We start from the raw sequence: 12,224 nt of genomic DNA, 5'->3' as shown, positions 1-12,224 counted from the left end.
GTATTATTGTATATAACTTATCCCTACCTTCCCTTCTATATCTATAACCTCAGGCAATTAGATGTAGTAAAAGACAAGCAAAAGTTAAGTTACACATAAGATAATGTATTATTGATAATATTCAGAAATAATAACAATATGCAAAGTACATTTGAATATTGGCAACCATACAACCTGATTAAATGGTGTAGTTTCAGGCGGCACACAGACTTGTAGTTACTTAAATGTCTCTAGTTAAGGCATCATTAGTGCTCAGCTTTCTTCAGAACAGGCCTTAAGCCTGGTCAATATGGCTGCTGAGCTGTGCTCTTCATTGTGTTGTCTTCATCATCACAGGTTAGCAAGAGAGAGAGATTGTGAGGTTAAGCACGTACATTTATAGATGTTCTGTCCAACCCCTAGAGCCAATAGGACATCATGGTACTTAAAAGCTTCTGATCCAAGCCAATTCCAAACAGCCATACTTCAGACCAATGGGGGAAATAGAACATCTTAACACCTGCCCCCAAACCATATGTTAACATAACCTGGGTTTCTTGCGGGGGTTGAAAAACTTTAGCAAAGAAACACTCGCCAAACTGGTTTAAGGCACATCCTCTCCCAACTCTGTCGTAAAATTCAAAGAGACTCAGTCGTAAAGGGGGGGGGGGGGTAAACACTAAATTACATTGCTTTGCCTAAATTACAAATAAAGACATACAAAATATTTATCAAGTTATATGTAAAATCTCACATCACAACAGCCACCCAAGGCAAACTGGTCCTAGGTGAGGGATTGCCCGGACGCGGGTCACCAGGGCGCCCCTCTGCAGCAAGACCTGGAGTTGGGGCTCGATGGCAAGCGCCTGGTTGCCAGGGCTGCACCCATGGGGATCTGCTGGTCACAGCCTGAAGAGGCAACGTGGGTCCCCCTTCCCATGGGCTCACCACCTATGGGAGGGGCCAAGGCGGTTGGGTGCAGTGTGAGTAGGGTGGTGGCCGAAGGCGGGGACCTTGGCGGTCCAATTCTCGGCTACAGAATGTGACTCTTGGGATGTGGAATGTCACCTCTCTGAAGGGGAAGGAGCCTGAGCTAGTGCGCGAGGTCGAGAGATATAGTTGGGCTCACCTCGATGCACAGTTTGGACTCTGGAACCAAACTCCTTGAGAGGGGCTGGACTCTCTACCACTCTGGAGTTGCCCCCGGTAAGAGGCGCTGAGCGGGTGTGGGCATACTTATTGCCCCCCGACTTGGAGCCTGTTCATTGGGGTTTACCCCAGTGGACGAAAGGGTAGCCTCCCTCCGCCTTCAGGTGGGGGGACAGGTACTAACTGTTGTTTGTGTGTATGCGCTGAACAGCAGTTTGGAGTACCCACCCTTTTTGGAGTCCCTGGAGAAGGTGCTAGAGGGCATTCCTTCTGGGGACTCCCTCGTACTGCTGGGAGACTTCAATTCTCACGTGGGCATTGACAGTGAGACCTGGAAAGGCGTGATTGGGAGGAATGGCCCCCCCGATCTGAACCCGAGCGGTGTTTTGGTATTGGACTTCTGTGCTCATCATGGATTGTCCATAATGAACACCATGTTCATATGTGCACTTGGCACCAGGACACCCTAGGCCTCAGTTCGATGATCGACTTTGTGGTCGTGTCATCGGACTTGCGGCCACATGTCTTGGACACTCGGGTAAAGAGAGGGGCAGTGCTGTCAACTGATCACCACCTGGTGGTGAGTTGGCTTCGATGGTGGGGGAGGATGCTGGTCAGGCCTGGTAGGCCCAAACGTGTTGTGAGGGTCTGCTGGGAACGTCTGGCAGAGTCCTCTGTTAGAAGTAGCTTCAACTCCCACCTCCAGCAGAACTTTGACCACGTCCCGAGGGAGGTGGGGGACAGTCAGTCCGAATGGGCCATGTTCCGTGCCTCAATTGTTCAGGCGGCTGACCAGAGCTGTGGCCGTAAGGTGGTCGGTGCCTGTCGTGGCGGCAATCCCCGAACCCGTTGGTGGACACCGGCTGTGAGGGATGCCGTCAAGCTGAAGAAGCAGTCCTACAGGACCCTTTTGGAGGTACCAGCAAGCCAAACAGAATGCGGCTTCGGTGGTTGCTGAGGCAAAAACTCAGGCATGGGAGGAGTTTGGGGAGACCATGGAGAACGACGTTCGGATGGCTTCGAGGAGATTCTGGTCCACCATCCGGCGTCTCAGGAGGGGGAAGCAGTGCAGTGTCAACACTGTATATGGTGGGGATGGTGCGCTGCTGACCTCGACTCGGAACGTTGTGGGTCGGTGGGGGGAGTACTTCGAAGACCTCCTCAATCCCACTAACATGCCTTCCAATGAGGAAGCAGAGCCTGGGGACTTGGAGGTGGGCTCCCCCATCTCTGGACTGAGGTCAACGAGGTAGTCAAAAAACTCCTTGGTGGCAGGGCCCCGGGGGTGGATGAGATAAGCCCAGAGTTCCTCAAGGCTCTAGATGTTGTAGGACTGCCTTGGTTGACACGCCTCTGCAACATCGCATGGACATCAGGGACAGTGCCTCTGGATTGGCAGACCAGGGTGGTGGTCTCCCTCTTTAAGAAGGGGAACTGGAGGGTGTGTTCCAACTACAGAGGGATCACACTCCTCAGCCTCCCTGGAAAGTCTATTCGGGGGTCCTGGAGGGGGGGGGCCGTCAGATAATCGAACCTCAGATTCAGGAGGAACAGTGTGGTTTTCGTCCTGGTCGTGGAACAGTGGACCAGCTCAACACCCTTAGCAGGGTCCTGGAGGGTGCATGGGAATTTGCCCAGCCAATCTACATGTGTTTTGTGGACTTGGAAAAGGCGTTCGACCGTGTCCCTCGGGGAATCCTGTGGGGGGTGCTCTGGGACTATGGGGTACCGGACCCCCTGATAAGGGCTGTTCGGTCCCTGTACAACCAGTGTCAGAGCTTGGTCCGCATTGCCAGCAGTAAGTTGAACCCGTTTCCAGTGAGAGTTGGACTCCGCCAGGGCTGCCCTTTGTCACCGATTCTGTTCATAACTTTTATGCTCTGCATCGGTCTCTCGTGGTGAAAAAGGAGCTGAGCCGTAAGGCAAAGCTCTCAATTTACCAGTCGATCTACATACCTACCCTCACCTATGGTCATGAGCTATGAGTAGTGACCGAAAGAATGAGATCGCAAATACAAGCAGCTGAAATGAGTTTCCTCCGCAGGGTGTCTGGGCTTTCCCTTAACACTAGAATTACCAGAGTCTACAAAAAAACTCGTACATCCGGCCCACCTTAAAACTGTTCTCACCTCTCTTTTGTCTTCTAAATGTGCCGATTAAGAGGAGCAGAGAGCAGCTGGCTATTCCATCCCCCACCGTCGCAGAACATTCACTAAGTTTTCCCAGCTCATGCCTTGTTTGATTACCTGGGAGTGACTGAGCTGCTGGAGTTTTAGAATAGAAATAATAGATCGCTATTTGGAATACATGCATTTCATGCGTGTTCCGTTTCTACAGTAATCTGTGTAAACACATTGCTAAAACAGAAACTTTTTCATATTTTAGTAATAAATGTTACAAAATGTAGGCATAAACTATAGAATGTGTAAAGCCCGAGTTCCTAAGATCAAATAAACACTTCTACAAAAGCTTTACACACCATACAACAGCTTCCGTGGCGTAGCGCGCTAAGATTTGCCTCTCAGACCGAGTAGCTTTTCTCTGCCTCACAAACATTAGTTCAATTCCCCGCTGGGGATAAAGTGTTACTTCTTTTTTTTCTTTTTAACCTTAAACAGACATAAAATTTGTAAATTGGTATGGACTGTCAGGTAATGAGATCATTATATTTTCATGTGGGATGCTCCTTTTAAAATATTTTTTTAACAATTGAGACTGCAATTAACATGAACAACTGTCCTTATAACTTGTTTTTTTCAAGATCCATAACACACAGACAGACAGAGCACAGCGTAATACAGAGACAGACAGGCAGAGATATACAAACAAACAGGGAAGGCACATGTACTGAAAGAAAAAAAATCAACATGCGCGTTGTTTCTTCTGCACTGAATAAGCTCACCCGCTCTAACATCACCCCTCCCCCGATCTGGCTCTCTAAGTAACAGCGCAAGTACAGACGCAAACGAAGTGTAATCAAGAGTCCTGGTTCGATCCCCACTCTCTCCTATATTTGCCATTTTCAGTAGTAAGCTGCTCTTTTTGCTAATATTATACAGTACACACATGCACTTGATTTGTGTCTGTACTTGCGCTGTTACTTAGAGAGTCAGATTGGGGGGAGGGGTGATGTTAGAGCGGGTGAGCTTATTCAGTGCAGAAGAAACAACGCGCATGTTCATTTTTTTTTTCTTTCAGTACATGTGCCTTCCCTGTTTATTTGTATATCTCTGCCTGTCTGTCTCTGTATTACGCAGTGCTCTGTCTGTCTGTGTGTTATGGATCTTGAAAAAATAAGTTATAAGGATGGTTTGCTGACTTGGAGCACCACTGCCTTACTGTGCCACAGAGACGCAAGTTCGATTCCCAGCTTTGAAGAAAGTGTTTTTTTTTTCCTCAAATGGAAATTGAATTTATAAATTGGTATGCACTGTAAATCGTTAACTTTAAAATGTCAGTCGCGGTTATTTCTGTTGATTAATTCATGCTTTTTTACTTAGAGTCAGAACAGGAGCTTTTACAGCTTATTCAGCATCTGATCTGACTCAAACAGCGCCAGTATAACTTCACACCCAACCTGACGCTGTTCGTTTTCAAATAATATTGCATTACTTCGACGATGTTTTCTGATTGGTACTATTCGCGTCATCAAATGATTTCTTCAAAACGTTCTTTTAAAATGTGCGTTGTAGCACTCAGCAACTGGCCACCTGCATGTTCTTGCGCACACTAAATCAGACAGCGCTATATGCAATCATCAGATTCAAATGTTAACAGTTATATAGCACAGAATGGAAATCAGCAGTTCTTAGCATTCCACCTACTGTAACTTGCTTTCTTTTTTCTTCAGTTATAGTCTTGAATAAAAGTGCACTTGTTTTGTTATACTTTTACATCAACATATGTTCCTGTGTTTGAGCTACATGGGCATGCTCAAAAAATACACGTATAAGGCCACGAAAAGTGCATGCAGACACTTCAGTTCGCAAGCATTGGTACGACAATGCAGTCACAAGTACACTGCAGAGCTTTAGCAGTGTCAGATGGGGAGTGTCTGATGATTGCATATAGCGCTGAAGTTACTGCTCTTTACTATGCTTTCCTCTGCATGTCCTGGAGTACAAAAGAAACAGCATACAGCAACACGTGGGGACTGGCAATACTGGGGGAAAAAAACACGCGGTCGTATGTATCGTGATACACTGCAGAACTATAGCGCGTCTTTATGTAAAAACAGCAGTGTCAGGTGGGGGGCGGTAGGGATGGATCCTGAACGCGACTGAGACAATGAAAAGTGAATTTTAAAAAAATAAAGCTAACCTTTACAAATATCATAAATTACACCGGCTGTTACAGACTGAAATCAAATGTATCATTTTATTCTAAAATAGTGAAAATAAGAACACTTCTCAAATGGGAGTTGTACAGGATCGAACTCATGACCTTCTGATTCCCAGTCAGCGACTGATACTGTTACGCCACAGAAGCAGTGATAGTTAAGTCATTTTAATGTCTCACACTAAGGCGGGTTTTTTTGGCGGTGGCTTTTTTTTGTACCTTTTGTGAAAGTGTTTCTTTGATATTTGGACTTCAGGCTTCATACATTATATTGTTTATGCCTACATTTTGTCATTTGCTACTAGAATATTGTAAACCGTTTCTGTTTTAACAATGTGTTTACACAGATTACTGTAGAAATGCAACACATATGAAATGCGTGTGTTCCAAATAACAATCTTATTATTTCTACTCTAAAACTCCACTTCACTCCCAGATAATCAATCAAGGCATTAGCTGGGAAAAGCTTGTTTACGTTCTAAGTCGTTGGGGGGATGGAATAGCCGGCTGCTGGCAGCTTGTCTTTATCAGTACATTTAGATGACAAAAGACGCTGGCGGAGAGGTGAGAAAGGTTTTACGAAGCGATTTAAGGTGGGCCGGATATCCGAGTTTTTTCGTAGGCTCTGGTAATTCTAGTGTTAAAGATAGGGTGAGAAGCTCAGTCATCTGGGAAGGGCTCAGAGTAAAGCCGCTGCTTCTCCGCATCGAGAGGAGTCAGATGAGGTGGCTCGGGCATCTGATCAGGATGCCTCCTGGACGCCTCCCTGGTGAGGTGTTCTGGGCATGTCTAACCGGGAGGAGGCCCTGGGGAAGACCCAGGACACGCTGGAGGGACTATGTCTCCTAGCTGGCCTGGGAATGCCTCGTGATTCCCCCGGAAGAGCTAGAAGAAGTGGCCGGGGACAGGGAAGTCTGGGCATCTCTGCTCAAGCTGCTGCCCCCGCAACCCGATCTCGGATAAGCGGAAGAGGATGGATGGATGGATGAATGGATGGATGAATGAAACTGAACAAACACAGAAAAGCCTTATTAATATAAACTTGCATAGATTTTAAGTGTGCAGACACGTGAGGAGATATTATGCATGTTTAAAAGTGTTTTACATATAAAGCAGGCTAAAGACATCCCAAAACGTAGAAGCACTAATAAATTACAGAAAACATGGAGGTGATTAAATACAGTATGTAACTGAAAAGAAAGTTACAAAGGAAAAAGCTGCATAAGGCTTATAAGATTACATCTCATTAATAGGGAGATTTGCCTTGTCCATTGAAGCACTCAATATATTTTGGTATAACATATGGAGCTGCTTATGTCATTACTGGTACAACAAGCTTGACAGGCACTTTGTGTGACAACTGCATCAATACTTTCTTGCTGCAACTGATAGCATTAGCAGTCCTCCCACATCCCACAGTCTTAGAGCTGGGGATGCATGTAAGTTGCATTCCAGCATGACCCTGAACTGCATACATTGGTTAGAAAATGGACTGATGGACATCTACAAAAGTGCTCATTATAATCAGAGAATCAATATAAAGCCTTCATTTATCGTGTCTGTTTAAGACACTATTTTTAAAGCAGTTCATCTTGTTATTCTTTCATCTACTCTTAAATGCATGATAGTAAAAGTTAAATGATTACACCTCATTTGGTCAGTAATGTAATTTCAATTTCAAAGCTTACACTAATCTGTTTCTGAATTAATCTCGTTTTGGGATAAAAGTGGCAATGACTCGAGCCTCATGTGGTTTTTCTTTTCAACATTCAGTACTGTATCATTACCCCAGAGTGACCTTTTTATATGTTGTTTTTTTTTAGTTTTTCTCATGTGCTTGCAGTCATGCCTGAGTGCAGCTACCACTTCCATGGTAGTACCATTTCTCAATAAATACCCGGTACTGTGGGGTGTTTTTTTTTTTGAGATTTTCCTAGCCCTATATTGAGTACAAGCCATTCAGCCCAACAAAGCTTCCCAGTCCTATACAGTTAATTCTTAAATAACATCAAGTCTAGTTTTGAAAGCACTACAGTCTATCACGCTACAATGTTTGTGTGAAATTTACCCTTAACGAGTTTCAGACTTTGTTCCTGTGTTCTTGATTAACAGATTTTAAAGAAACAGTCTTAACCCACTGTACTAATTCCCTTCATAAGTTTAAACACTTCAATCATTCCTCCTCTTAATCTTCTTTTGCTTAAACCGAAAAGGCTCCGCTCTTTTAATCTTTCCTTTTAATTTTCCCATGTAGCCCTGGAATGAGCCTAGCTGCTGTTCTCTAGACTTTTTCCAGCACTGCTATGACCTTTTTGTAGCTTGGAGACCAAAACTGCACACACTACTCCAGGTGAGATCTAACTAGTGTGTTATAAGCTTGAGCAAAACCTTCTTAGACTTATATAGCAGGATGTGTAGAGTACAGCCTAACATTTCATTAGCCTTCTTAATGGTTTATGAACATTGCCTGAAAGTTGATAGTGACAAGTCTATTACTCCTAAATCCTGTTCATAAGGTGTTCTTTCAATTTTCAGACCTCCCACTGTGTATTCAAACCTGACATTTTCATTTCCAACATATAATACTTTATTCTGCCCCCTTTTCAGTTTACCTCTCTATCCAGATGCTCAGGATAATGTGTGTGTGTTATATTACAAATTATGCTATTTGTTAAGGTTTTTCTTTTAGTATTGAATTTAGTATTTTACACTGATTTATTGTCTTTTACACTGTATTCTATTTAATGATTTGTATATCCTGTATTTATCTGTTTTAGTGTTCTATGCAGAAAATATTTGTATTTAATATTACATATACCCTGCTGTTTTTTCTGAGACTCTGAAGTGCCTTGAGCATGGGAAAGTACTATATACATAAAATGCATTATTATTAATATTATTATTACTATTGGGTTCGCCCCCTATTCACTTCACTCGCCAACCCCACTAGCTAGCGCTACACGCCAGCCACTTTGCATTTCTGGCACTCGCGTTGTGAAGAGGGGGGCTGAACGCACCCTAAGGAAATGTGGTCCCTCCTCCAAAACCCCTCTTAAATGGTGATACAATGGGAAACAAATATTCTTTTTTTACCTCCTCTTTGCTCAATCAGCTGCTGGTTAGCTGCTGTGTTGCATGATCTGCATCTCGCGCAGCACTTCGAACATTTAAAAGCTTGTACAGCAGCTGTCCTACTCTTTGTCTTTTATTTCTGGCCCCGGGCGTGGTTAAATCTTTTGGCACAAAGTCTCGTCTAGCAGAATGTGAATTCTTGATATTTTTTAGTTTGTAATTTAAAAACAGAATAAGAATCTGAAAATCTAACAACATCATATTAAAGTTCGATAATTTCTGAAAAGAATGATACTAAACATATATATGTAGGTTTTAAAATAAGCCCGATTTAAAGCGTGACAAAAACGTGACATAAAAACGTCACATAAAATTGTTGCACAAAATCGTTGCACTTTTAGGCTTAGGATTTTATATATATATATATATATTCACGGCATTCGTAGTCTGTGTCACAATCTGATTGTATGGGTGGTTACCTACCAGGTAACGCTTGTGGTTGGCCAGCAATCTGCTAACATCCGCCACAGTGCCCTCAGTTTGTGAGGAGCAGATCATAGAATGGTTGAAATAGTTTACTGTCAAATAAATGCAAAGAGTACACGACACGTGTTTCGCCCTCATTCTGGGCTCATCAGGTGTACACACTCCACTGCACTCCCTCTCGGGAATCGAACCTCGGACGTCAGCACCAGATGCGATGCCCCTAACGTTGCGCCACGGCGTGTGGTTCGTTTATTTGACAGCATGTAGATCGGGGTAATTACATTCACGGCATTCGTAGTCTGTGTCACAATCTGATTGTATGGGTGGTTACCTACCAGGTAACGCTTGTGGTTGGCCAGCAATCTGCTAACATCCGCCACGGTGCCCTCAGTTTGTGAGTAGACTATTATTAAGATTAGTAACTCCAGTGCTAACTCTAAGGCATATGAGAGCATAAAACCAATGATTAAAAACAGCATTAGGAAGACTAAAAGACAGCTGGAGAGAAATATTACATAAAAAATGAAAGATGGCCCAAAGAAACCCTTTTCTATACTTTAGTGGTAAATGAACAGTCAAGGAAGAGGTGAAGAGTATTAGAAATGGTAAAGATGAACTAAAATATACAGACAGTGAAAGAGTGAATGCCTTGTACTTGTTCTTTATTGAAGTTTCTACTTGTGAAAAATTCAATAACCTGCAGACAGTAATAGGAATTACTAAGGAGGTACAGACATGGACAAATTTGTTGGTACCCTTCCACAAAAAAAAGAAGAACCCACAATTGCTTCCAAAATAAATTGAAACTGACCTTTCTAACCTTCTATGTTGGAAATACCACTGAGTTCATGTTCTGTGCCTAATTTGATTGAGTATTCTGTGAGGCTACAGAAAATCTGAGAGAGAAAATTTACAAAAAACAGGGCACTCTGCTAAATGATTTGCAGACTGGAAACCAATTCTCCAGAATATAGAGTCGGGCAAAAGGTATGGCTCCCTACACATGATATTCATTTAATAGTTCATGTTGTAAATTAGGCCCTAGATACATTGACCCATAGGATATTCAACCCCACCTTTACTCCATCACCCGAGGCATTACTCTAATGGATGGTACTCAGGAATTTGAGCTACCAAGTATTTTGGACTTCAGATTCCATGTTTTCTTTGATACACTATTAAGTGCAATGACATGGATATAGTACTGAAGACAAAACATGGGTTCCATGCTGAAATAGTCATGCCTTTTAACTTCATTAGTTCTACCTACAACATTCTATTAAGACAAATGGGCACATCTGGAGTACATGCCACAGGGGGAAGATTATGTTATGATTTTTATACCAATAAACTATTTAACAAGTCTTTCAAGTATGTTTTGTAGTTTTTACTTTTTTCTTTCAATTTAATTGTCATTTGCACTGCCATCTTGTACCTTTACTTGGCTCATTTCCTTGGCAAAGGCACAGTGCGATGGTCACATGGTCCTCATGTGCAGTTTATTACGATGTTATTGCAACAGCAAGAACTTGGCATCATTATACGATTTTGAGGGCAAATGTATTGAGTATGTGGAATACTTTCTTCAATGCTAATCTTTCCTGGCTTTCTAATTTCCTTCAGAATTGTTCGTTTGTATCTTGCGTCTTGGCTTTATCTCCATGGTTAACTGATTTTCTAGTTACTGACTTTTTCTTGTTTTGACCATGATGTATTGGCTTAATTTTCTGATCTTTCTAATTCCTATTGTGGTTCTATTAACAGTAGCAGTACACTTGTATGCCTTATCAAACTGTAACTATTTATATCTACACTTTTTCCTCTGAATAAAGAAGTGTTATATTAATGGTAATAAAAGCATAATCCACATATTTTACACAGAGGTGTATGTGTGCTTTCCCCAGAATAATAATCTTTCATCCCTGTTCAAGTAAATGTCACAGTTTGTCCCACTCTTCCATAAGGAAAGGGCTGGAAATGTAGTGAAAACCACTGGGGCCATGCTTGCCTCTAATTTCTGGGAAGGACTGGAAATATCACAAGAGAAAGACACAAGCACGAATGACACCATAAAGAAGGACACCTGAGAAGAGGTTCATCTCATTAATCTCACCACAAATGAGTGGTCTGTTCTGCTCCAAAACCAGAATAAAGTGTGTAATTTTAACTTTTGGTTCATGCAAAATCCACTTGTGTGCATACACTGTATTTTGTAGTCATCATTCCTTCTTATACAATGTATAAATATATTATCATTTTAATGTGTCAGCACTTTTGCAAGTTTTTTTTTACCACAGGTTTTATTTGTGTATTGGGTTTTTGTTTTATTGACCTTTTCACTTACACCCCTGCCTAACTATTTGACAACAATATTCCGTCATCTCCTGGAGTAGTTACTGTTGTTTAATTTTTGCAAACTCTAGGTTTCTGAGGACCTTGTGTAAGAACTTTATAATAATTTTTAATGACATACAGTACAAGCACAATACACATTTCCTCAGGTATGTGTGTGTATAATGGAATATATACAATACACACACACATACATACAGTACCAGTCCAAATTATGAAAATACCTATTCATAGTAGGGATTATTATGCTGTGACTATTTTTTGAAGCTTCAAAGTAGACACTCTTTGCCTTTGACGTCTTTACATTCTGTCATGTGGCTTCAAGAGTTAGCAACCTGAGATGCTTTTCCAACAGTCTTGTAGGAGTTCCACATATGCTAAACACTTGCTGACTGCTTTTACTTAACATATCCCAAACCTACTAACTATAGGTTGGGTAACTGCAGATACCACGTTACCTGCTACAGCACTCCTTTTAGATAAACTAAGTGTAAACTGGATGTGACGGCGCAGTGCTGCAGAATGCTGTGGTAGCTATGCTGGTTATGTATACAAATTTTAAATAGATCTTTGATCTCCACGCTATCACACCTTCACATTCTCTCATGGTGAGGCCACATATGCACACATCATCAATTCGTCTTCTCTGTGTCTCATGAGGACATGGCAGATTGAAGATAATGTCAAATTGAACTAAAGACAGATTTCCACTTATATGATGTCCACTGTCTATCGTTCTTGATCCAGTGAAATCTCTTTTTCGTTTTTGTCTCCTTCAGTAGCTACTTTTTTGAAACAATTCTACCATTAATGCCTGATTCATACAGTCTCTTCTGATCAGTTGATGT

At 42.2% G+C, this 12,224-nt stretch overlaps 1 protein-coding gene across 12 annotated transcripts in view; it reads right to left on the bottom strand.

Moving 5' to 3' along the window:
- Window positions 1-12,224, bottom strand: part of adgrl3.1 (adhesion G protein-coupled receptor L3.1) — a 1,303,645-nt gene that overhangs the window by 267,698 nt on the left and 1,023,723 nt on the right. The window lies entirely within an intron of this gene.

The sequence above is a fragment of the Erpetoichthys calabaricus genome, chromosome 5 (assembly GCF_900747795.2).
Source record: "Erpetoichthys calabaricus chromosome 5, fErpCal1.3, whole genome shotgun sequence".
Taxonomy (NCBI): Eukaryota; Metazoa; Chordata; class Cladistia; order Polypteriformes; family Polypteridae; genus Erpetoichthys; species Erpetoichthys calabaricus.
Note: the sequence above shows the minus strand (reverse complement) of the source record. Positions and strands in the feature narration are given on the sequence as shown.